The sequence below is a fragment of the Pseudophryne corroboree genome, chromosome 3 (genome assembly GCF_028390025.1).
Source record: "Pseudophryne corroboree isolate aPseCor3 chromosome 3, aPseCor3.hap2, whole genome shotgun sequence".
NCBI classification, from domain to species: domain Eukaryota; kingdom Metazoa; phylum Chordata; class Amphibia; order Anura; family Myobatrachidae; genus Pseudophryne; species Pseudophryne corroboree.
In genome coordinates, this window is record NC_086446.1 from 547,889,323 (window position 1) to 547,912,607 (window position 23,285).

The 23,285-nt window shown below is 33.2% G+C and overlaps 20 non-coding genes across 20 annotated transcripts; all 20 read left to right on the top strand.

The window, feature by feature from the left end:
• Positions 1 to 1,125: 1,125 nt before the first annotated feature.
• On the top strand, positions 1,126 to 1,207 carry TRNAL-UAG (transfer RNA leucine (anticodon UAG)). The gene has a single exon. It is a non-coding gene; the product is annotated as a tRNA-Leu (tRNA).
• A 1,699-nt stretch (positions 1,208 to 2,906) lies between these two features.
• Positions 2,907 to 2,988, top strand: TRNAL-AAG (transfer RNA leucine (anticodon AAG)). Its single transcript has one exon. It is a non-coding gene; the product is annotated as a tRNA-Leu (tRNA).
• Positions 2,989 to 3,250: 262 nt separating this feature from the next.
• Positions 3,251 to 3,332, top strand: TRNAL-UAG (transfer RNA leucine (anticodon UAG)). The gene has a single exon. It is a non-coding gene; the product is annotated as a tRNA-Leu (tRNA).
• Positions 3,333 to 5,029: 1,697 nt separating this feature from the next.
• TRNAL-UAG (transfer RNA leucine (anticodon UAG)) lies at positions 5,030 to 5,111 on the top strand. The gene has a single exon. It is a non-coding gene; the product is annotated as a tRNA-Leu (tRNA).
• A 1,699-nt stretch (positions 5,112 to 6,810) lies between these two features.
• On the top strand, positions 6,811 to 6,892 carry TRNAL-AAG (transfer RNA leucine (anticodon AAG)). The gene has a single exon. It is a non-coding gene; the product is annotated as a tRNA-Leu (tRNA).
• A 262-nt stretch (positions 6,893 to 7,154) lies between these two features.
• Positions 7,155 to 7,236, top strand: TRNAL-UAG (transfer RNA leucine (anticodon UAG)). The gene has a single exon. It is a non-coding gene; the product is annotated as a tRNA-Leu (tRNA).
• A 1,700-nt stretch (positions 7,237 to 8,936) lies between these two features.
• Positions 8,937 to 9,018, top strand: TRNAL-AAG (transfer RNA leucine (anticodon AAG)). Its single transcript has one exon. It is a non-coding gene; the product is annotated as a tRNA-Leu (tRNA).
• A 262-nt stretch (positions 9,019 to 9,280) lies between these two features.
• TRNAL-UAG (transfer RNA leucine (anticodon UAG)) lies at positions 9,281 to 9,362 on the top strand. The gene has a single exon. It is a non-coding gene; the product is annotated as a tRNA-Leu (tRNA).
• A 1,702-nt stretch (positions 9,363 to 11,064) lies between these two features.
• TRNAL-AAG (transfer RNA leucine (anticodon AAG)) lies at positions 11,065 to 11,146 on the top strand. Its single transcript has one exon. It is a non-coding gene; the product is annotated as a tRNA-Leu (tRNA).
• A 262-nt stretch (positions 11,147 to 11,408) lies between these two features.
• Positions 11,409 to 11,490, top strand: TRNAL-UAG (transfer RNA leucine (anticodon UAG)). The gene has a single exon. It is a non-coding gene; the product is annotated as a tRNA-Leu (tRNA).
• A 1,518-nt stretch (positions 11,491 to 13,008) lies between these two features.
• TRNAL-UAG (transfer RNA leucine (anticodon UAG)) lies at positions 13,009 to 13,090 on the top strand. The gene has a single exon. It is a non-coding gene; the product is annotated as a tRNA-Leu (tRNA).
• A 641-nt stretch (positions 13,091 to 13,731) lies between these two features.
• On the top strand, positions 13,732 to 13,813 carry TRNAL-AAG (transfer RNA leucine (anticodon AAG)). Its single transcript has one exon. It is a non-coding gene; the product is annotated as a tRNA-Leu (tRNA).
• Positions 13,814 to 14,074: 261 nt separating this feature from the next.
• On the top strand, positions 14,075 to 14,156 carry TRNAL-UAG (transfer RNA leucine (anticodon UAG)). Its single transcript has one exon. It is a non-coding gene; the product is annotated as a tRNA-Leu (tRNA).
• Positions 14,157 to 15,854: 1,698 nt separating this feature from the next.
• TRNAL-AAG (transfer RNA leucine (anticodon AAG)) lies at positions 15,855 to 15,936 on the top strand. The gene has a single exon. It is a non-coding gene; the product is annotated as a tRNA-Leu (tRNA).
• A 262-nt stretch (positions 15,937 to 16,198) lies between these two features.
• TRNAL-UAG (transfer RNA leucine (anticodon UAG)) lies at positions 16,199 to 16,280 on the top strand. The gene has a single exon. It is a non-coding gene; the product is annotated as a tRNA-Leu (tRNA).
• Positions 16,281 to 17,977: 1,697 nt separating this feature from the next.
• On the top strand, positions 17,978 to 18,059 carry TRNAL-AAG (transfer RNA leucine (anticodon AAG)). Its single transcript has one exon. It is a non-coding gene; the product is annotated as a tRNA-Leu (tRNA).
• Positions 18,060 to 18,320: 261 nt separating this feature from the next.
• Positions 18,321 to 18,402, top strand: TRNAL-UAG (transfer RNA leucine (anticodon UAG)). Its single transcript has one exon. It is a non-coding gene; the product is annotated as a tRNA-Leu (tRNA).
• Positions 18,403 to 20,101: 1,699 nt separating this feature from the next.
• TRNAL-AAG (transfer RNA leucine (anticodon AAG)) lies at positions 20,102 to 20,183 on the top strand. Its single transcript has one exon. It is a non-coding gene; the product is annotated as a tRNA-Leu (tRNA).
• A 2,042-nt stretch (positions 20,184 to 22,225) lies between these two features.
• TRNAL-AAG (transfer RNA leucine (anticodon AAG)) lies at positions 22,226 to 22,307 on the top strand. The gene has a single exon. It is a non-coding gene; the product is annotated as a tRNA-Leu (tRNA).
• Positions 22,308 to 22,569: 262 nt separating this feature from the next.
• TRNAL-UAG (transfer RNA leucine (anticodon UAG)) lies at positions 22,570 to 22,651 on the top strand. The gene has a single exon. It is a non-coding gene; the product is annotated as a tRNA-Leu (tRNA).
• The last annotated feature ends 634 nt before the right edge of the window (positions 22,652 to 23,285 follow it).

The window sequence follows — 23,285 nt, forward strand, 5'->3', positions numbered from 1 at the left end:
AATTTCAAGAGTCTTCTCAAAATGTAAAAATAATATGTAAAATTATAAGCTATGAGCTATGGAGTCAAGGTAGAAATGTGGCTGAGCGGTCTAAGATGCTGCATTAAGGCTCCAGTCTGTTTGGAGGCATGGGTTCAAATTCCACTGCTGTCATAATTATTTTCAAGATAAAACGACTGTCATTGATGTCAAAGTGTTTTTCTCCACTAAACAGCAAGTCAATAATAAAAAATCCTTTCTAATTAATATTGTCTGCTAATTTTGTACCTTTTTTAAATTTTTGTATTTTAAATACTTTTAACATGACACTTCTTTTCAAGTACTTATTTATAACTACACAATTTTTTCTTGTAATCTTAACTATATGATCCAGAACTCTTAGCTTTGAGTCAAAAGTATCCATGGAGTAGCAAGGGCGAGCGGTCTAAGGCACTGGATTTAGGTTCCAGTCTCTCTGGAGGCGTGGGTCCGAATCCCACTGCTTCCATAATGATTTTACTATGAAAATGTCAGTCAGTGATGGCAATGTTTTTTTCTCCACTAATAAGAAAATCAATAATAATAAAGTCCTTTCTCCTCAACATCTGATCAATATGATCCAGATGCATTAGCTAAAGATCAGCAGTGTCTAAGGTGCTGGAATAAGGTTCCAGATTCTTTGGAGGAATTGGTTCAAAACCTACTGCCGCCATAATTATTTTCCCTGAGAAAAAATAAGTAATTGATGTCAAAGTGTTTTTTCTCTACTAAACAGCAAATGAATAAAAAAATATACTTTCTCATTGATATTTTATGTCAATTTATGTACTTTTTTAACCTTCCAAAACATTTTGCACATAATTTAAACACTTTTTGCATTACACTTCTTTTTAAATATTGATTTAAAAAAGGTTTTTACTGTAACCTGAGCTATATGACCCAGATCTGTGAGCTAAGAGTGTCCATGTGGTACCATGGCCGAGCGGTCTAAGGCCACTAAGTTGCTAAAGTAAAATATTGGAAGGTTGAAAAGTTCATCTGTCCTAGATTTTAAAACAGTTTATCACAATTTCAAGAGTCTTCTCAAACTTTAAAAATAATATGTAAAATAATAAACTATGACCTTTGGAGCCAAAATAGATTTGTGGTAGCATGGCTGAGCGGTCTAAGGCGCTGTATTTAGGCTCCAGTCTCTCTGGAGGCGTGGGTTCAAATCCCACTGCTGCCATAATGATTTTACTATGAAAACATCAGTCAGTGATGACAAAATGTTTTTCACCACTAATAAGAAAAACAATAATAATAAAGACTTTTCTCATCAATAGCAGATTGATATGATCCAGATGCATGAGCTAAAAATCAGCAGTGTCTAAGGCGCTGGATTAAGGTTTCAGTTTCTTTGGAGGCTTTGGATCAAAACCTACTGCCGCCATAATTATTTTTCCTAAGAAAAAATAAGTCATTGATGTCAAAGTGTTTTTCTTTACTAAACAGCAAATGAATAATAAAAAAATCCTTTCTCATTAATATTTTATGTCAATTTATGTACTTTTTTAACCTTCCAAAACATTTTGTACATAACTTAAACACTTTTGGTATGACACTTCTTTTTAAGTATTTATTTAAAACAAAAAAAAAATGTTTGTACTGTAATCTGAGCTATATGGCCCAGATCTGTGAGCTAAGAGTGTTCATTTGGTACCATGGCCGAGCGGTCTAAGGCCACTAAGCTGCTAAAATAAAATATTGGTAGGTTAAAAAGTTAATCATCTGCCCTAGATTTTAAAACAGTTTATCATAATTTCAAGAGTCTTCTCAAAATGTAAAAATAATATGTAAAATTATAAACTATGAGCTATGGAGTCAAGGTAGAAATGTGGCTGAGCGGTCTAAGATGCTGCATTAAGGCTCCAGTCTGTTTGGAGGCATGGGTTCAAATTCCACTGCTGTCATAATTATTTTCAAGATAAAACGACTGTCATTGATGTCAAAGTGTTTTTCTCCACTAAACAGCAAGTCAATAATAAAAAATCCTTTCTAATTAATATTGTCTGCTAATTTTGTACCTTTTTTAAATTTTTGTATTTTAAATACTTTTAACATGACACTTCTTTTCAAGTATTTATTTATAACTACACAATTTTTTCTTGTAATCTTAACTATATGATCCAGAACTCTTAGCTTTGAGTCAAAAGTATCCATGGAGTAGCAAGGGCGAGCGGTCTAAGGCACTGGATTTAGGTTCCAGTCTCTCTGGAGGCGTGGGTCCGAATCCCACTGCTTCCATAATGATTTTACTATGAAAATGTCAGTCAGTGATGGCAATGTTTTTTTCTCCACTAATAAGAAAATCAATAATAATAAAGTCCTTTCTCCTCAACATCTGATCAATATGATCCAGATGCATTAGCTAAAGATCAGCAGTGTCTAAGGTGCTGGAATAAGGTTCCAGATTCTTTGGAGGAATTGGTTCAAAACCTACTGCCGCCATAATTATTTTCCCTGAGAAAAAATAAGTAATTGATGTCAAAGTGTTTTTTCTCTACTAAACAGCAAATGAATAAAAAAATATACTTTCTCATTGATATTTTATGTCAATTTATGTACTTTTTTAACCTTCCAAAACATTTTGCACATAATTTAAACACTTTTTGCATTACACTTCTTTTTAAATATTGATTTAAAAAAGGTTTTTACTGTAACCTGAGCTATATGACCCAGATCTGTGAGCTAAGAGTGTCCATGTGGTACCATGGCCGAGCGGTCTAAGGCCACTAAGTTGCTAAAGTAAAATATTGGAAGGTTGAAAAGTTCATCATCTGTCCTAGATTTTAAAACAGTTTATCACAATTTCAAGAGTCTTCTCAAACTTTAAAAATAATATGTAAAATAATAAACTATGACCTTTGGAGCCAAAATAGATTTGTGGTAGCATGGCCAAGCTGTCTAAGGCGCTGGATTAAGGCTCCAGTCTCTTTGGAGGCGTGGGTTCAAATCCCACTGCTGCCATAATTATTTTCAAGAGAAAATGACATTCATTGATGTCAAACTGTTTTACTCTACTAAACAGCAAATCAATAATAAAAAATCCTTACTCATTAATATTGACTACTAATTTTGTACCTTTTTTATGCTTCCTTAACTTTTTGTATTTTAAATACTTGTAACATGACACTTCTTTTCAAGTATTGATTTAAAACAACACATTTTTTTCCTGTAATCTCAACTGTATGATCCAGAACTGTGAGCTTTCAGTCAGACAGATCCATGTGGGAGCATGGCCGAGCGGTCTAAGGCTCTGGATTTAGGCTCCAGTCTCTCTGGAGGAGTGAGTTCAAATCCCACTGCTGCCATAATGATTTTACTATGAAAACATCAGTCAGTGATGACAAAATGTTTTTCTCCACTAATAAGAAAAACAATAATAATAAAGACTTTTCTCCTCATTAGCTGATTGATATGATCCAGATGCATGAGCTAAAAATCAGCAGTGTCTAAGACGCTTGATTAAGGTTCCAGTTTCTTTGGAGGCTTTGGATCAAAACCTACTGCCGCCATAATTATTTTTCCTAAGAAAAAATAAGTCATTGATGTCAAAGTGTTTTTCTTTACTAAACAGCAAATGAATAATAAAAAATCCTTTCTCATTAATATTTTATGTCAATTTTATGTACTTTTTTAACCTTCCAAAACATTTTGTACATAACTTAAACACTATTGGTATGACACCTCTTTTTAAGTATTTATTTAAAACAAAAAAAAATGTTTGTACTGTAAACTGAGCTATATGGCCCAGATCTGTGAGCTAAGAGTGTTTATTTGGTACCATGGCCGAGCGGTCTAAGGCCACTAAGCTGCTAAAATAAAATATTGGTAGGTTAAAAAGTTCATCATCTGCCCTAGATTTTAAAACAGTTTATCATAATTTCAAGAGTCTTCTCAAAATGTAAAAACAATATGTAAAATTATAAACTATGAGCTATAGAGTCAAGGTAGAAATGTGGCTGAGCGGTCTAAGATGCTGCATTAAGGCTCCAGTCTGTTTGGAGGCATGTGTTCAAATTCCACTGCTGTCATAATTATTTTCAAGGTAAAACGACTGTCATTGATGTCAAAGTGTTTTTCTCCACTAAACAGCAAGTCAATAATAAAAAATCCTTTCTAATTAATATTGTCTGCTAATTTTGTACCTTTTTTAAATTTTTGTATTTTAAACACTTTTAACATGACACTTCTTTTCAAGTATTGATTTATAACTACACAATTTTTTCTTGTAATCTTAACTATATGATCCAGAACTCTGAGCTTTGAGTCAAAAGTATCCATGGGGTAGCAAGGGAGAGCGGTCTAAGGCACTGGATTTAGGTTCCAGTCTCTCTGGAGGCGTGGGTCCGAATCCCACTGCTTCCATAATGATTTTACTATGAAAATGTCAGTCAGTGATGGCAATGTGTTTTTCTCCACTAATAAGAAAATCAATAATAATAAAGTCCTTTCTCCTCAAAATCTGATCAATATGATCCAGATGCATTAGCTAAAAACCAGCAGTGTCTAAGATGCTGGATTAAGGTTCCAGATTCTTTGGAGGAATTTGTTCAAAACCTACTGCCGCCATAATTATTTTCCCTGAGAAAAAATAAGTAATTGATGTCAAAGTGTTTTTTCTCTACTAAACAGCAAATCAATAATAAAAATATCCTTTCTCATTGATATTTTATGTCAATTTATGTACTTTTTTAACCTTCCAAAACGTTTTGTACATAATTTAAACACTTTTTGCATTACACTTCTTTTTAAATATTGATTTAAAAAAATGTTTTTACTGTAACCTGAGCTATATGACCCAGATCTGTGAGCTAAGAGTGTCCATGTGGTACCATGGCCGAGCGGTCTAAGGCCACTAAGTTGCTAAAGTAAAATATTGGAAGGTTGAAAAGTTCATCTGTCCTAGATTTTAAAACAGTTTATCACAATTTCAAGAGTCTTCTCAAACTTTAAAAATAATATGTAAAATAATAAACTATGACCTTTGGAGCCAAAATAGATTTGTGGTAGCATGGCCGAGCGGTCTAAGGCGCTGTATTTAGGCTCCAGTCTCTCTGGAGGCGTGGGTTCAAATCCCACTGCTGCCATAATGATTTTACTATGAAAACATCAGTCAGTGATGACAAAATGTTTTTCACCACTAATAAGAAAAACAATAATAATAAAGACTTTTCTCATCAATAGCAGATTGATATGATCCAGATGCATGAGCTAAAAATCAGCAGTGTCTAAGGCGCTGGATTAAGGTTTCAGTTTCTTTGGAGGCTTTGGATCAAAACCTACTGCCGCCATAATTATTTTTCCTAAGAAAAAATAAGTCATTGATGTCAAAGTGTTTTTCTTTACTAAACAGCAAATGAATAATAAAAAAATCCTTTCTCATTAATATTTTATGTCAATTTATGTACTTTTTTAACCTTCCAAAACATTTTGTACATAACTTAAACACTTTTGGTATGACACTTCTTTTTAAGTATTTATTTAAAACAAAAAAAAAATGTTTGTACTGTAATCTGAGCTATATGGCCCAGATCTGTGAGCTAAGAGTGTTCATTTGGTACCATGGCCGAGCGGTCTAAGGCCACTAAGCTGCTAAAATAAAATATTGGTAGGTTAAAAAGTTAATCATCTGCCCTAGATTTTAAAACAGTTTATCATAATTTCAAGAGTCTTCTCAAAATGTAAAAATAATATGTAAAATTATAAACTATGAGCTATGGAGTCAAGGTAGAAATGTGGCTGAGCGGTCTAAGATGCTGCATTAAGGCTCCAGTCTGTTTGGAGGCATGGGTTCAAATTCCACTGCTGTCATAATTATTTTCAAGATAAAACGACTGTCATTGATGTCAAAGTGTTTTTCTCCACTAAACAGCAAGTCAATAATAAAAAATCCTTTCTAATTAATATTGTCTGCTAATTTTGTACCTTTTTTAAATTTTTGTATTTTAAATACTTTTAACATGACACTTCTTTTCAAGTATTTATTTATAACTACACAATTTTTTCTTGTAATCTTAACTATATGATCCAGAACTCTTAGCTTTGAGTCAAAAGTATCCATGGAGTAGCAAGGGCGAGCGGTCTAAGGCACTGGATTTAGGTTCCAGTCTCTCTGGAGGCGTGGGTCCGAATCCCACTGCTTCCATAATGATTTTACTATGAAAATGTCAGTCAGTGATGGCAATGTTTTTTTCTCCACTAATAAGAAAATCAATAATAATAAAGTCCTTTCTCCTCAACATCTGATCAATATGATCCAGATGCATTAGCTAAAGATCAGCAGTGTCTAAGGTGCTGGAATAAGGTTCCAGATTCTTTGGAGGAATTGGTTCAAAACCTACTGCCGCCATAATTATTTTCCCTGAGAAAAAATAAGTAATTGATGTCAAAGTGTTTTTTCTCTACTAAACAGCAAATGAATAAAAAAATATACTTTCTCATTGATATTTTATGTCAATTTATGTACTTTTTTAACCTTCCAAAACATTTTGCACATAATTTAAACACTTTTTGCATTACACTTCTTTTTAAATATTGATTTAAAAAAGGTTTTTACTGTAACCTGAGCTATATGACCCAGATCTGTGAGCTAAGAGTGTCCATGTGGTACCATGGCCGAGCGGTCTAAGGCCACTAAGTTGCTAAAGTAAAATATTGGAAGGTTGAAAAGTTCATCATCTGTCCTAGATTTTAAAACAGTTTATCACAATTTCAAGAGTCTTCTCAAACTTTAAAAATAATATGTAAAATAATAAACTATGACCTTTGGAGCCAAAATAGATTTGTGGTAGCATGGCCAAGCTGTCTAAGGCGCTGGATTAAGGCTCCAGTCTCTTTGGAGGCGTGGGTTCAAATCCCACTGCTGCCATAATTATTTTCAAGAGAAAATGACATTCATTGATGTCAAACTGTTTTACTCTACTAAACAGCAAATCAATAATAAAAAATCCTTACTCATTAATATTGACTACTAATTTTGTACCTTTTTTATGCTTCCTTAACTTTTTGTATTTTAAATACTTGTAACATGACACTTCTTTTCAAGTATTGATTTAAAACAACACATTTTTTTCCTGTAATCTCAACTGTATGATCCAGAACTGTGAGCTTTCAGTCAGACAGATCCATGTGGGAGCATGGCCGAGCGGTCTAAGGCTCTGGATTTAGGCTCCAGTCTCTCTGGAGGAGTGAGTTCAAATCCCACTGCTGCCATAATGATTTTACTATGAAAACATCAGTCAGTGATGACAAAATGTTTTTCTCCACTAATAAGAAAAACAATAATAATAAAGACTTTTCTCCTCATTAGCTGATTGATATGATCCAGATGCATGAGCTAAAAATCAGCAGTGTCTAAGACGCTTGATTAAGGTTCCAGTTTCTTTGGAGGCTTTGGATCAAAACCTACTGCCGCCATAATTATTTTTCCTAAGAAAAAATAAGTCATTGATGTCAAAGTGTTTTTCTTTACTAAACAGCAAATGAATAATAAAAAATCCTTTCTCATTAATATTTTATGTCAATTTTATGTACTTTTTTAACCTTCCAAAACATTTTGTACATAACTTAAACACTTTTGGTATGACACTTCTTTTTAAGTATTTATTTAAAACAAAAAAAAATGTTTGTACTGTAAACTGAGCTATATGGCCCAGATCTGTGAGCTAAGAGTGTTTATTTGGTACCATGGCCGAGCGGTCTAAGGCCACTAAGCTGCTAAAATAAAATATTGGTAGGTTAAAAAGTTCATCATCTGCCCTAGATTTTAAAACAGTTTATCATAATTTCAAGAGTCTTCTCAAAATGTAAAAACAATATGTAAAATTATAAACTATGAGCTATAGAGTCAAGGTAGAAATGTGGCTGAGCGGTCTAAGATGCTGCATTAAGGCTCCAGTCTGTTTGGAGGCATGTGTTCAAATTCCACTGCTGTCATAATTATTTTCAAGGTAAAACGACTGTCATTGATGTCAAAGTGTTTTTCTCCACTAAACAGCAAGTCAATAATAAAAAATCCTTTCTAATTAATATTGTCTGCTAATTTTGTACCTTTTTTAAATTTTTGTATTTTAAACACTTTTAACATGACACTTCTTTTCAAGTATTGATTTATAACTACACAATTTTTTCTTGTAATCTTAACTATATGATCCAGAACTCTGAGCTTTGAGTCAAAAGTATCCATGGGGTAGCAAGGGAGAGCGGTCTAAGGCACTGGATTTAGGTTCCAGTCTCTCTGGAGGCGTGGGTCCGAATCCCACTGCTTCCATAATGATTTTACTATGAAAATGTCAGTCAGTGATGGCAATGTGTTTTTCTCCACTAATAAGAAAATCAATAATAATAAAGTCCTTTCTCCTCAAAATCTGATCAATATGATCCAGATGCATTAGCTAAAAACCAGCAGTGTCTAAGATGCTGGATTAAGGTTCCAGATTCTTTGGAGGAATTTGTTCAAAACCTACTGCCGCCATAATTATTTTCCCTGAGAAAAAATAAGTAATTGATGTCAAAGTGTTTTTTCTCTACTAAACAGCAAATCAATAATAAAAATATCCTTTCTCATTGATATTTTATGTCAATTAATGTACTTTTTTAACCTTCCAAAACGTTTTGTACATAATTTAAACACTTTTTGCATTACACTTCTTTTTAAATATTGATTTAAAAAAATGTTTTTACTGTAACCTGAGCTATATGACCCAGATCTGTGAGCTAAGAGTGTCCATGTGGTACCATGGCCGAGCGGTCTAAGGCCACTAAGTTGCTAAAGTAAAATATTGGAAGGTTGAAAAGTTCATCATCTGTCCTAGATTTTAAAACAGTTTATCACAATTTCAAGAGTCTTCTCAAACTTTAAAAATAATATGTAAAATAATAAACTATGACCTTTCGAGCCAAAATAGATATGTGGTAGCATGGCCGAGCGGTCTAAGGCGCTGGATTAAGGCTCCAGTCTCTTTGGAGGCGTGGGTTCAAATCCCACTGCTGCAATAATTATATTCAAGAGAAAATGACATTCATTGATGTCAAACTGTTTTACTCTACTAAACAGCAAATCAATAATAAAAAATCCTTACTCATTAATATTGACTACTAATTTTGTACCTTTTTAATGCTTCCTTAACTTTTTGTATTTTAAATACTTGTAACATGACACTTCTTTTCAAGTATAGATTTAAAACAACACATTTTTTTCCTGTAATCTCAACTGTATGATCCAGAACTGTGAGCTTTCAGTCAGACAGGTCCATGTGGTAGCATGGCCGAGCGGTCTAAGGCGCTGGATTTAGGCTCCAGTCTCTCTGGAGGCGTGGGTTCAAATCCCGCTGCTGCCATAATGATTTTACTATGAAAACATCAGTCAGTGATGACAAAATGTTTTTCACCACTAATAAGAAAAACAATAATAATAATAAAGACTTTTCTCATCAATAGCTGATTGATATGATCCAGATGCATGAGCTAAAAGTCAGCAGTGTCTAAGGCGCTATATTAAGGTTTCAGTTTCTTTGGAGGCTTTGGATCAAAACCTACTGCCGCCATAATTATTTTTCCTAAGAAAAAATAAGTCATTGATGTCAAAGTGTTTTTCTTTACTAAACAGCAAATGAATAATAAAAAAATCCTTTCTCATTAATATTTTATGTCAATTTATGTACTTTTTTAACCTTCCAAAACATTTTGTACATAACTTAAACACTTTTGGTATGACACTTCTTTTTAAGTATTTATTTAAAACAAAAAAAAAATGTTTGTACTGTAATCTGAGCTATATGGCCCAGATCTGTGAGCTAAGAGTGTTCATTTGGTACCATGGCCGAGCGGTCTAAGGCAACTAAGCTGCTAAAATAAAATATTGGTAGGTTAAAAAGTTCATCATCTGCCCTAGATTTTAAAACAGTTTATCATAATTTCAAGAGTCTTCTCAAAATGTAAAAATAATATGTAAAATTATAAACTATGAGCTATGGAGTCAAGGTAGAAATGTGGCTGAGCGGTCTAAGATGCTGCATTAAGGCTCCAGTCTGTTTGGAGGCATGGGTTCAAATTCCACTGCTGTCATAATTATTTTTAAGATAAAACGACTGTCATTGATGTCAAAGTGTTTTTCTCCACTAAACAGCAAGTCAATAATAAAAAATCCTTTCTAATTAATATTGTCTGCTAATTTTGTACCTTTTTTAAATTTTTGTATTTTAAATACCTTTAACATGACACTTCTTTTCAAGTATTTATTTATAACTACACAATTTTTTCTTGTAATCTTAACTATATGATCCAGAACTCTTAGCTTTGAGTCAAAAGTATCCATGGAGTAGCAAGGGCGAGCGGTCTAAGGCACTGGATTTAGGTTCCAGTCTCTCTGGAGGCGTGGGTCCGAATCCCACTGCTTCCATAATGATTTTACTATGAAAATGTCAGTCAGTGATGGCAATGTGTTTTTCTCCACTAATAAGAAAATCAATAATAATAAAGTCCTTTCTCCTCAACATCTGATCAATATGATCCAGATGCATTAGCTAAAGATCAGCAGTGTCTAAGGTGCTGGAATAAGGTTCCAGATTCTTTGGAGGAATTGGTTCAAAACCTACTGCAGCCATAATTATTTTCCCTGAGAAAAAATAAGTAATTGATGTCAAAGTGTTTTTTCTCTACTAAACAGCAAATGAATAAAAAAATATACTTTCTCATTGATATTTTATGTCAATTTATGTACTTTTTTAACCTTCCAAAACATTTTGCACATAATTTAAACACTTTTTGCATTACACTTCTTTTTAAATATTGATTTAAAAAATGTTTTTACTGTATCCTGAGCTATATGACCCAGATCTGTGAGCTAAGAGTGTCAATGTGGTACCATGGCCGAGCGGTCTAAGGCCACTAAGTTGCTAAAGTAAAATATTGGAAGGTTGAAAAGTTCATCATCTGTCCTAGATTTTAAAACAGTTTATCACAATTTCAAGAGTCTTCTCAAACTTTAAAAATAATATGTAAAATAATAAACTATGACCTTTCGAGCCGAAATAGATATGTGGTAGCATGGCCAAGCGGTCTAAGGCGCTGGATTAAGGCTCCAGTCTCTTTGGAGGCGTGGGTTCAAATCCCACTGCTGCCATAATTATTTTCAAGAGAAAATGACATTCATTGATGTCAAACTGTTTTACTCTACTAAACAGCAAATCAATAATAAAAAATCCTTACTCATTAATATTGACTACTAATTTTGTACCTTTTTTATGCTTCCTTAACTTTTTGTATTTTAAATACTTGTAACATGACACATCTTTTCAAGTATTGATTTAAAACAACACATTTTTTTCCTGTAATCTCAACTGTATGATCCAGAACTGTGAGCTTTCAGTCAGACAGATCCATGTGGGAGCATGGCCGAGCGGTCTAAGGCTCTGGATTTAGGCTCCAGTCTCTCTGGAGGCGTGGGTTCAAATCCCACTGCTGCCATAATGATTTTACTATGAAAACATCAGTCAGTGATGACAAAATGTTTTTCTCCACTAATAAGAAAAACAATAATAATAAAGACTTTTCTCCTCATTAGCTGATTGATATGATCCAGATGCATGAGCTAAAAATCAGCAGTGTCTAAGATGCTTGATTAAGGTTCCAGTTTCTTTGGAGGCTTTGGATCAAAACCTACTGCCGCCATAATTATTTTTCCTAAGAAAAAATAAGTCATTGATGTCAAAGTGTTTTTCTTTACTAAACAGCAAATGAATAATAAAAAATCCTTTCTCATTAATATTTTATGTCAATTTTATGTACTTTTTTAACCTTCCAAAACATTTTGTACATAACTTAAACACTATTGGTATGACACTTCTTTTTAAGTATTTATTTAAAACAAAAAAAAATGTTTGTACTGTAAACTGAGCTATATGGCCCAGATCTGTGAGCTAAGAGTGTTCATTTGGTACCATGGCCGAGCGGTCTAAGGCAACTAAGCTGCTAAAATAAAATATTGGTAGGTTAAAAAGTTCATCATCTGCCCTAGATTTTAAAACAGTTTATCATAATTTCAAGAGTCTTCTCAAAATGTAAAAACAATATGTAAAATTATAAACTATGAGCTATGGAGTCAAGGTAGAAATGTGGCTGAGCGTTCTAAGATGCTGCATTAAGGCTCCAGTCTGTTTGGAGGCATGGGTTCAAATTCCACTGCTGTCATAATTATTTTCAAGATAAAACGACTGTCATTGATGTCAAAGTGTTTTTCTCCACTAAACAGCAAGTCAATAATAAAAAATCCTTTCTAATTAATATTGTCTGCTAATTTTGTACCTTTTTTAAATTTTTGTATTTTAAACACTTTTAACATGACACTTCTTTTCAAGTATTGATTTATAACTACACAATTTTTTCTTGTAATCTTAACTATATGATCCAGAACTCTGAGCTTTGAGTCAAAAGTATCCATGGGGTAGCAAGGGCGAGCGGTCTAAGGCACTGGATTTAGGTTCCAGTCTCTCTGGAGGCGTGGGTCCGAATCCCACTGCTTCCATAATGATTTTACTATGAAAATGTCAGTCAGTGATGGCAATGTGTTTTTCTCCACTAATAAGAAAATCAAAATAATAAAGTCCTTTCTCCTCAAAATCTGATCAATATGATCCAGATGCATTAGCTAAAAACCAGCAGTGTCTAAGATGCTGGATTAAGGTTCCAGATTCTTTGGAGGAATTGGTTCAAAACCTACTGCCGCCATAATTATTTTCCCTGAGAAAAAATAAGTAATTGATGTCAAAGTGTTTTTTCTCTACTAAACAGCAAATCAATAATAAAAATATCCTTTCTCATTGATATTTTATGTCAATTTATGTACTTTTTTAACCTTCCAAAACGTTTTGTACATAATTTAAACACTTTTTGCATTACACTTCTTTTTAAATATTGATTTAAAAAAATGTTTTTACTGTAACCTGAGCTATATGACCCAGATCTGTGAGCTAAGAGTATCCATGTAGTACCATGGCCGAGCGGTCTAAGGTGCTGGATTTAGGCTCCAGTTTCTCTGGAGGCGTGGGTTCAAATCCCACTGCTGCCATAATGATTTCACTATGAAAACATCAGTCAGTGATGACAAAATGTTTTTCACCACTAATAAGAAAATCAATAATAATAAAGTCCTTTCTCCTCAACATCTGATCAATATGATCCAGATGCATTAGCTAAAGATCAGCAGTGTCTAAGGTGCTGGAATAAGGTTCCAGATTCTTTGGAGGAATTGGTTCAAAACCTACTGCCGCCATAATTATTTTCCCTGAAAAAAAATAAGTAATTGATGTCAAAGTGTTTTTTCTCTACTAAACAGCAAATGAATAAAAAAATATACTTTCTCATTGATATTTTATGTCAATTTATGTACTTTTTTAACCTTCCAAAACATTTTGCACATAATTTAAACACTTTTTGCATTACACTTCTTTTTAAATATTGATTTAAAAAATGTTTTTACTGTAACCTGAGCTATATGACCCAGATCTGTGAGCTAAGAGTGTCCATGTGGTACCATGGCCGAGCGGTCTAAGGCCACTAAGTTGCTAAAGTAAAATATTGGAAGGTTGAAAAGTTCATCATCTGTCCTAGATTTTAAAACAGTTTATCACAATTTCAAGAGTCTTCTCAAACTTTAAAAATAATATGTAAAATAATAAACTATGACCTTTCGAGCCAAAATAGATATGTGGTAGCATGGCCAAGCGGTCTAAGGCGCTGGATTAAGGCTCCAGTCTCTTTGGAGGCGTGGGTTCAAATCCCACTGCTGCCATAATTATTTTCAAGAGAAAATGACATTCATTGATGTCAAACTGTTTTACTCTACTAAACAGCAAATCAATAATAAAAAATCCTTACTCATTAATATTGACTACTAATTTTGTACCTTTTTTATGCTTCCTTAACTTTTTGTATTTTAAATACTTGTAACATGACACTTCTTTTCAAGTATTGATTTAAAACAACACATTTTTTCCTGTAATCTCAACTGTATGATCCAGAACTGTGAGCTTTCAGTCAGACAGATCCATGTGGGAGCATGGCCGAGCGGTCTAAGGCTCTGGATTTAGGCTCCAGTCTCTCTGGAGGAGTGAGTTCAAATCCCACTGCTGCCATAATGATTTTACTATGAAAACATCAGTCAGTGATGACAAAATGTTTTTCTCCACTAATAAGAAAAACAACAATAATAAAGACTTTTCTCCTCATTAGCTGATTGATATGATCCAGATGCATGAGCTAAAAATCAGCAGTGTCTAAGACGCTTGATTAAGGTTCCAGTTTCTTTGGAGGCTTTGGATCAAAACCTACTGCCGCCATAATTATTTTTCCTAAGAAAAAATAAGTCATTGATGTCAAAGTGTTTTTCTTTACTAAACAGCAAATGAATAATAAAAAATCATTTCTCATTAATATTTTATGTCAATTTATGTACTTTTTTAACCTTCCAAAACATTTTGTACATAACTTAAACACTTTTGGAATGACACTTCTTTTTAAGTATTTATTTAAAACAAAAAAAAAATGTTTGTACTGTAATCTGAGCTATATGGCCCAGATCTGTGAGCTAAGAGTGTTCATTTGGTACCATGGCCGAGCGGTCTAAGGCCACTAAGCTGCTAAAATAAAATATTGGTAGGTTAAAAAGTTCATCATCTGCCCTAGATTTTAAAACAGTTTATCATAATTTCAAGAGTCTTCTCAAAATGTAAAAATAATATGTAAAATTATAAACTATGAGCTATGGAGTCAAGGTAGAAATGTGGCTGAGCGGTCTAAGATGCTGCATTAAGGCTCCAGTCTGTTTGGAGGCATGGGTTCAAATTCTACTGCTGTCATAATTATTTTCAAGATAAAACGACTGTCATTGATGTCAAAGTATTTTTCTCCACTAAACAGCAAGTCAATAATAAAAAATCCTTTCTAATTAATATTGTCTGCTAATTTTGTACCTTTTTTAAATTTTTGTATTTTAAACACTTTTATCATGACACTTCTTTTCAAGTATTGATTTATAACTACACAATTTTTTCTTGTAATCTTAACTATATGATCCAGAACTCTGAGCTTTGAGTCAAAAGTATCCATGGGGTAGCAAGGGCGAGCGGTCTTAGGCACTGGATTTAGGTTCCAGTCTCTCTGGAGGCATGGGTCTGAATCCCACTGCTTCCATAATGATTTTACTATGAAAATGTCAGTCAGTGATGGCAATATGTTTTTCTCCACTAATAAGAAAATCAATAATAATAAAGTCCTTTCTCCTCAAAATCTGATCAATATGATCCAGATGCATTAGCTAAAGATCAGCAGTGTCTAAGGTGCTGGAATAAGGTTCCAGATTCTTTGGAGGAATTGGTTCAAAACCTACTGCCGCCATAATTATTTTCCCTGAGAAAAAATAAGTAATTGATGTCAAAGTGTTTTTTCTCTACTAAACAGCAAATGAATAAAAAAATATACTTTCTCATTGATATTTTATGTCAATTTATGTACTTTTTTAACCTTCCAAAACATTTTGCACATAATTTAAACACTTTTTGCATTACACTTCTTTTTAAATATTGATTTAAAAAATGTTTTTACTGTATCCTGAGCTATATGACCCAGATCTGTGAGCTAAGAGTGTCAATGTGGTACCATGGCCGAGCGGTCTAAGGCCACTAAGTTGCTAAAGTAAAATATTGGAAGGTTGAAAAGTTCATCATCTGTCCTAGATTTTAAAACAGTTTATCACAATTTCAAGAGTCTTCTCAAACTTTAAAAATAATATGTAAAATAATAAACTATGACCTTTCGAGCCGAAATAGATATGTGGTAGCATGGCCAAGCGGTCTAAGGCGCTGGATTAAGGCTCCAGTCTCTTTGGAGGCGTGGGTTCAAATCCCACTGCTGCCATAATTATTTTCAAGAGAAAATGACATTCATTGATGTCAAACTGTTTTACTCTACTAAACAGCAAATCAATAATAAAAAATCCTTGCTCATTAATATTGACTACTAATTTTGTACCTTTTTTATGCTTCCTTAACTTTTTGTATTTTAAATACTTGTAACATGACACTTCTTTTCAAGTATTGATTTAAAACAACACATTTTTTTCCTGTAATCTCAACTGTATGATCCAGAACTGTGAGCTTTCAGTCAGACAGATCCATGTGGGAGCATGGCCGAGCGGTCTAAGGCTCTGGATTTAGGCTCCAGTCTCTCTGGAGGCGTGGGTTCAAATCCCACTGCTGCCATAATGATTTTACTATGAAAACATCAGTCAGTGATGACAAAATGTTTTTCTCCACTAATAAGAAAAACAATAATAATAAAGACTTTTCTCCTCATTAGCTGATTGATATGATCCAGATGCATGAGCTAAAAATCAGCAGTGTCTAAGATGCTTGATTAAGGTTCCAGTTTCTTTGGAGGCTTTGGATCAAAACCTACTGCCGCCATAATTATTTTTCCTAAGAAAAAATAAGTCATTGATGTCAAAGTATTTTTCTTTACTAAACAGCAAATGAATAATAAAAAATCCTTTCTCATTAATATTTTATGTCAATTTTATGTACTTTTTTAACCTTCCAAAACATTTTGTACATAACTTAAACACTTTTGGTATGACACTTCTTTTTAAGTATTTATTTAAAACAAAAAAAATGTTTGTACTGTAATCTGAGCTATATGGCCCAGATCTGTGAGCTAAGAGTGTTCATTTGGTACCATGGCCGAGCGGTCTAAGGCCACTAAGCTGCTAAAATAAAATATTGGTAGGTTAAAAAGTTCATCATCTGCCCTAGATTTTAAAACAGTTTATCATAATTTCAAGAGTCTTCTCAAAATGTAAAAATAATATGTAAAATTATAAACTATGAGCTATGGAGTCAAGGTAGAAATGTGGCTGAGCGGTCTAAGATGCTGCATTAAGGCTCCAGTCTGTTTGGAGGCATGGGTTCAAATTCCACTGCTGTCATAATTATTTTCAAGATAAAACAACTGTCATTGATGTCAAAGTGTTTTTCTCCACTAAACAGCAAGTCAATAATAAAAAATCCTTTCTAATTAATATTATCTGCTAATTTTGTACCTTTTTTAAATTTTTGTATTTTAAATACTTTTAACATGACACTTCTTTTCAAGTATTTATTTATAACTACACAATTTTTTCTTGTAATCTTAACTATATGATCCAGAACTCTTAGCTTTGAGTCAAAAGTATCCATGGAGTAGCAAGGGCGAGCGGTCTAAGGCACTGGATTTAGGTTCCAGTCTCTCTGGAGGCGTGGGTCCGAATCCCACTGCTTCCATAATGATTTTACTATGAAAATGTCAGTCAGTGATGGCAATGTGTTTTTCTCCACTAATAAGAAAATCAATAATAATAAAGTCCTTTCTCCTCAACATCTGATCAATATGATCCAGATGCATTAGCTAAAGATCAGCAGTGTCTAAGGTGCTGGAATAAGGTTCCAGATTCTTTGGAGGAATTGGTTCAAAACCTACTGCCGCCATAATTATTTTCCCTGAAAAAAAATAAGTAATTGATGTCAAAGTGTTTTTTCTCTACTAAACAGCAAATGAATAAAAAAATATACTTTCTCATTGATATTTTATGTCAATTTATGTACTTTTTTAACCTTCCAAAACATTTTGCACATAATTTAAACACTTTTTGCATTACACTTCTTTTTAAATATTGATTTAAAAAATGTTTTTACTGTAACCTGAGCTATATGACCCAGATCTGTGAGCTAAGAGTGTCCATGTGGTACCATGGCCGAGCGGTCTAAGGCCACTAAGTTGCTAAAGTAAAATATTGGAAGGTTGAAAAGTTCATCATCTGTCCTAGATTTTAAAACAGTTTATCACAATTTCAAGAGTCTTCTCAAACTTTAAAAATAATATGTAAAATAATAAACTATGACCTTTCGAGCCAAAATAGATATGTGGTAGCATGGCCAAGCGGTCTAAGGCGCTGGATTAAGGCTCCAGTCTCTTTGGAGGCGTGGGTTCAAATCCCACTGCTGCAATAATTATATTCAAGAGAAAATGACATTCATTGATGTCAAACTGTTTTACTCTACTAAACAGCAAATCAATAATAAAAAATCCTTACTCATTAATATTGACTACTAATTTTGTACCTTTTTTATGCTTCCTTAACTTTTTGTATTTTAAATACTTGTAACATGACACTTCTTTTCAAGTATTGATTTAAAACAACACCTTTTTTCCTGTAATCTCAACTGTATGATCCAGAACTGTGAGCTTTCAGTCAGACAGATCCATGTGGGAGCATGGCCGAGCGGTCTAAGGCTCTGGATTTAGGCTCCAGTCTCTCTGGAGGAGTGAGTTCAAATCCCACTGCTGCCATAATGATTTTACTATGAAAACATCAGTCAGTGATGACAAAATGTTTTTCTCCACTAATAAGAAAAACAATAATAATAAAGACTTTTCTCCTCATTAGCTGATTGATATGATCCAGATGCATGAGCTAAAAATCAGCAGTGTCTAAGACGCTTGATTAAGGTTCCAGTTTCTTTGGAGGCTTTGGATCAAAACCTACTGCCGCCATAATTATTTTTCCTAAGAAAAAATAAGTCATTGATGTCAAAGTGTTTTTCTTTACTAAACAGCAAATGAATAATAAAAAATCATTTCTCATTAATATTTTATGTCAATTTATGTACTTTTTTAACCTTCCAAAACATTTTGTACATAACTTAAACACTTTTGGAATGACACTTGTTTTTAAGTATTTATTTAAAACAAAAAAAAATGTTTGTACTGTAATCTGAGCTATATGGCCCAGATCTGTGAGCTAAGAGTGTTCATTTGGTACCATGGCCGAGCGGTCTAAGGCCACTAAGCTGCTAAAATAAAATATTGGTAGGTTAAAAAATTCATCATCTGCCCTAGATTTTAAAACAGTTTATCATAATTTCAAGAGTCTTCTCAAAATGTAAAAATAATATGTAAAATTATAAACTATGAGCTATGGAGTCAAGGTAGAAATGTGGCTGAGCGGTCTAAGATGCTGCATTAAGGCTCCAGTCTGTTTGGAGGCATGGGTTCAAATTCTACTGCTGTCATAATTATTTTCAAGATAAAACGACTGTCATTGATGTCAAAGTATTTTTCTCCACTAAACAGCAAGTCAATAATAAAAAATCCTTTCTAATTAATATTGTCTGCTAATTTTGTACCTTTTTTAAATTTTTGTATTTTAAACACTTTTATCATGACACTTCTTTTGAAGTATTGATTTATAACTACACAATTTTTTCTTGTAAACTTAACTATATGATCCAGAACTCTGAGCTTTGAGTCAAAAGTATCCATGGGGTAGCAAGGGCGAGCGGTCTATGGCACTGGATTTAGGTTCCAGTCTCTCTGGAGGCGTGGGTCTGAATCCCACTGCTTCCATAATGATTTTACTATGAAAATGTCAGTCAGTGATGGCAATATGTTTTTCTCCACTAATAAGAAAATCAATAATAATAAAGTCCTTTCTCCTCAAAATCTGATCAATATGATCCAGATGCATTAGCTAAAGATCAGCAGTGTCTAAGATGCTGGAATAAGGTTCCAGATTCTTTGGAGGAATTGGTTCAAAACCTACTGCCGCCATAATTATTTTCCCTGAGAAAAAATAAGTAATTGATGTCAAAGTGTTTTTTCTCTACTAAACAGCAAATGAATAAAAAAAATATACTTTCTCATTGATATTTTATGTCAATTTATGTACTTTTTTTAACCTTCCAAAACATTTTGCACATAATTTAAACACTTTTTGCATTACACTTCTTTTTAAATATTGATTTAAAAAATGTTTTTACTGTAACCTGAGCTATATGACCCAGATCTGTGAGCTAAGAGTGTCCATGTGGTACCATGGCCGAGCGGTCTAAGGCCACTAAGTTGCTAAAGTAAAATATTGGAAGGTTGAAAAGTTCATCATCTGTCCTAGATTTTAAAACAGTTTATCACAATTTCAAGAGTCTTCTCAAACTTTAAAAATAATTTGTAAAATAATAAACTATTACCTTTGGAGTCAAAATAGATATGTGGTAGCATGGCCGAGCGGTCTAAGGCGCTGGATTAAGGCTCCAGTCTCTTTGGAGGTGTGGGTTCAAATCCCACTGCTGCCATAATTATTTTCAAGAGAAAATGACATTCATTGATGTCAAACTGTTTTACTCTACTAAACAGCAAATCAATAATAAAAAATCCTTACTCATTAATATTGACTACTAATTTTGTACCTTTTTTATGCTTCCTTAACTTTTTGTATTTTAAATACTTGTAACATGACACTTCTTTTCAAGTATTGATTTAAAACAACACATTTTTTTCCTGTAATCTCAACTGTATGATCCAGAACTGTGAGCTTTCAGTCAGACAGGTCCATGTGGGAGCATGGCTGAGCGGTCTAAGGCTCTGGATTTAGGCTCCAGTCTCTCTGGAGGAGTGAGTTCAAATCCCACTGCTGCCATAATGATTTTACTATGAAAACATCAGTCAGTGATGACAAAATGTTTTTCTCCACTAATAAGAAAAACAATAATAATAAAGACTTTTCTCCTCATTAGCTGATTGATATGATCCAGATGCATGAGCTAAAAATCAGCAGTGTCTAAGACGCTTGATTAAGGTTTCAGTTTCTTTGGAGGCTTTGGATCAAAACCTACTGCCGCCATAATTATTTTTCCTAAGAAAAAATAAGTCATTGATGTCAAAGTGTTTTTCTTTACTAAACAGCAAATGAATAATAAAAAAAATCCTTTCTCATTAATATTTTATGTCAATATATGTACTTTTTTAACCTTCCAAAACATTTTGTACATAACTTAAACACTTTTGGTATGACACTTCTTTTTAAGTATTTATTTAAAACAAAAAAAATGTTTGTACTGTAATCTGAGCTATATGGCCCAGATCTGTGAGCTAAGAGTGTTCATTTGGTACCATGGCCGAGCGGTCTAAGGCCACTAAGCTGCTAAAATAAAATATTGGTATGTTAAAAAGTTCATCATCTGCCCTAGATTTTAAAACAGTTTATCATAATTTCAAGAGTCTTCTCAAAATGTAAAAATAATATGTAAAATTATAAACTATGAGCTATGGAGTCAAGGTAGAAATGTGGCTGAGCGGTCTAAGATGCTGCATTAAGGCTCCAGTCTGTTTGGAGGCATGGGTTCAAATTCCACTGCTGTCATAATTATTTTCAAGATAAAACAACTGTCATTGATGTCAAAGTGTTTTTCTCCACTAAACAGCAAGTCAATAATAAAAAATCCTTTCTAATTAATATTGTCTGCTAATTTTGTACCTTTTTTAAATTTTTGTATTTTAAATACTTTTAACATGACACTTCTTTTCAAGTATTTATTTATAACTACACAATTTTTTCTTGTAATCTTAACTATATGATCCAGAACTCTTAGCTTTGAGTCAAAAGTATCCATGGAGTAGCAAGGGCGAGCGGTCTAAGGCACTGGATTTAGGTTCCAGTCTCTCTGGAGGCGTGGGTCCGAATCCCACTGCTTCCATAATGATTTTACTATGAAAATGTCAGTCAGTGATGGCAATGTGTTTTTCTCCACTAATAAGAAAATCAATAATAATAAAGTCCTTTCTCCTCAACATCTGATCAATATGATCCAGATGCATTAGCTAAAGATCAGCAGTGTCTAAGGTGCTGGAATAAGGTTCCAGATTCTTTGGAGGAATTGGTTCAAAACCTACTGCCGCCATAATTATTTTCCCTGAAAAAAAATAAGTAATTGATGTCAAAGTGTTTTTTCTCTACTAAACAGCAAATGAATAAAAAAATATACTTTCTCATTGATATTTTATGTCAATTTATGTACTTTTTTAACCTTCCAAAACATTTTGCACATAATTTAAACACTTTTTGCATTACACTTCTTTTTAAATATTGATTTAAAAAATGTTTTTACTGTAACCTGAGCTATATGACCCAGATCTGTGAGCTAAGAGTGTCCATGTGGTACCATGGCCGAGCGGTCTAAGGCCACTAAGTTGCTAAAGTAAAATATTGGAAGGTTGAAAAGTTCATCATCTGTCCTAGATTTTAAAACAGTTTATCACAATTTCAAGAGTCTTCTCAAACTTTAAAAATAATATGTAAAATAATAAACTATGACCTTTCGAGCCAAAATAGATATGTGGTAGCATGGCCAAGCGGTCTAAGGCGCTGGATTAAGGCTCCAGTCTCTTTGGAGGCGTGGGTTCAAATCCCACTGCTGCAATAATTATATTCAAGAGAAAATGACATTCATTGATGTCAAACTGTTTTACTCTACTAAACAGCAAATCAATAATAAAAAATCCTTACTCATTAATATTGACTACTAATTTTGTACCTTTTTTATGCTTCCTTAACTTTTTGTATTTTAAATACTTGTAACATGACACTTCTTTTCAAGTATTGATTTAAAACAACACATTTTTTTCCTGTAATCTCAACTGTATGATCCAGAACTGTGAGCTTTCAGTCAGACAGATCCATGTGGGAGCATGGCCGAGCGGTCTAAGGCTCTGGATTTAGGCTCCAGTCTCTCTGGAGGCGTGGGTTCAAATCCCACTGCTGCCATAATGATTTTACTATGAAAACATCAGTCAGTGATGACAAAATGTTTTTCTCCACTAATAAGAAAAACAATAATAATAAAGACTTTTCTCCTCATTAGCTGATTGATATGATCCAGATGCATGAGCTAAAAATCAGCAGTGTCTAAGATGCTTGATTAAGGTTCCAGTTTCTTTGGAGGCTTTGGATCAAAACCTACTGCTGCCATAATTATTTTTCCTAAGAAAAAATAAGTCATTGATGTCAAAGTGTTTTTCTTTACTAAACAGCAAATGAATAATAAAAAATCCTTTCTCATTAATATTTTATGTCAATTTTATGTACTTTTTTAACCTTCCAAAACATTTTGTACATAACTTAAACACTATTGGTATGACACTTCTTTTTAAGTATTTATTTAAAACAAAAAAAAATGTTTGTACTGTAAACTGAGCTATATGGCCCAGATCTGTGAGCTAAGAGTGTTCATTTGGTACCATGGCCGAGCGGTCTAAGGCAACTAAGCTGCTAAAATAAAATATTGGTAGGTTAAAAAGTTCATCATCTGCCCTAGATTTTAAAACAGTTTATCATAATTTCAAGAGTCTTCTCAAAATGTAAAAACAATATGTAAAATTATAAACTATGAGCTATGGAG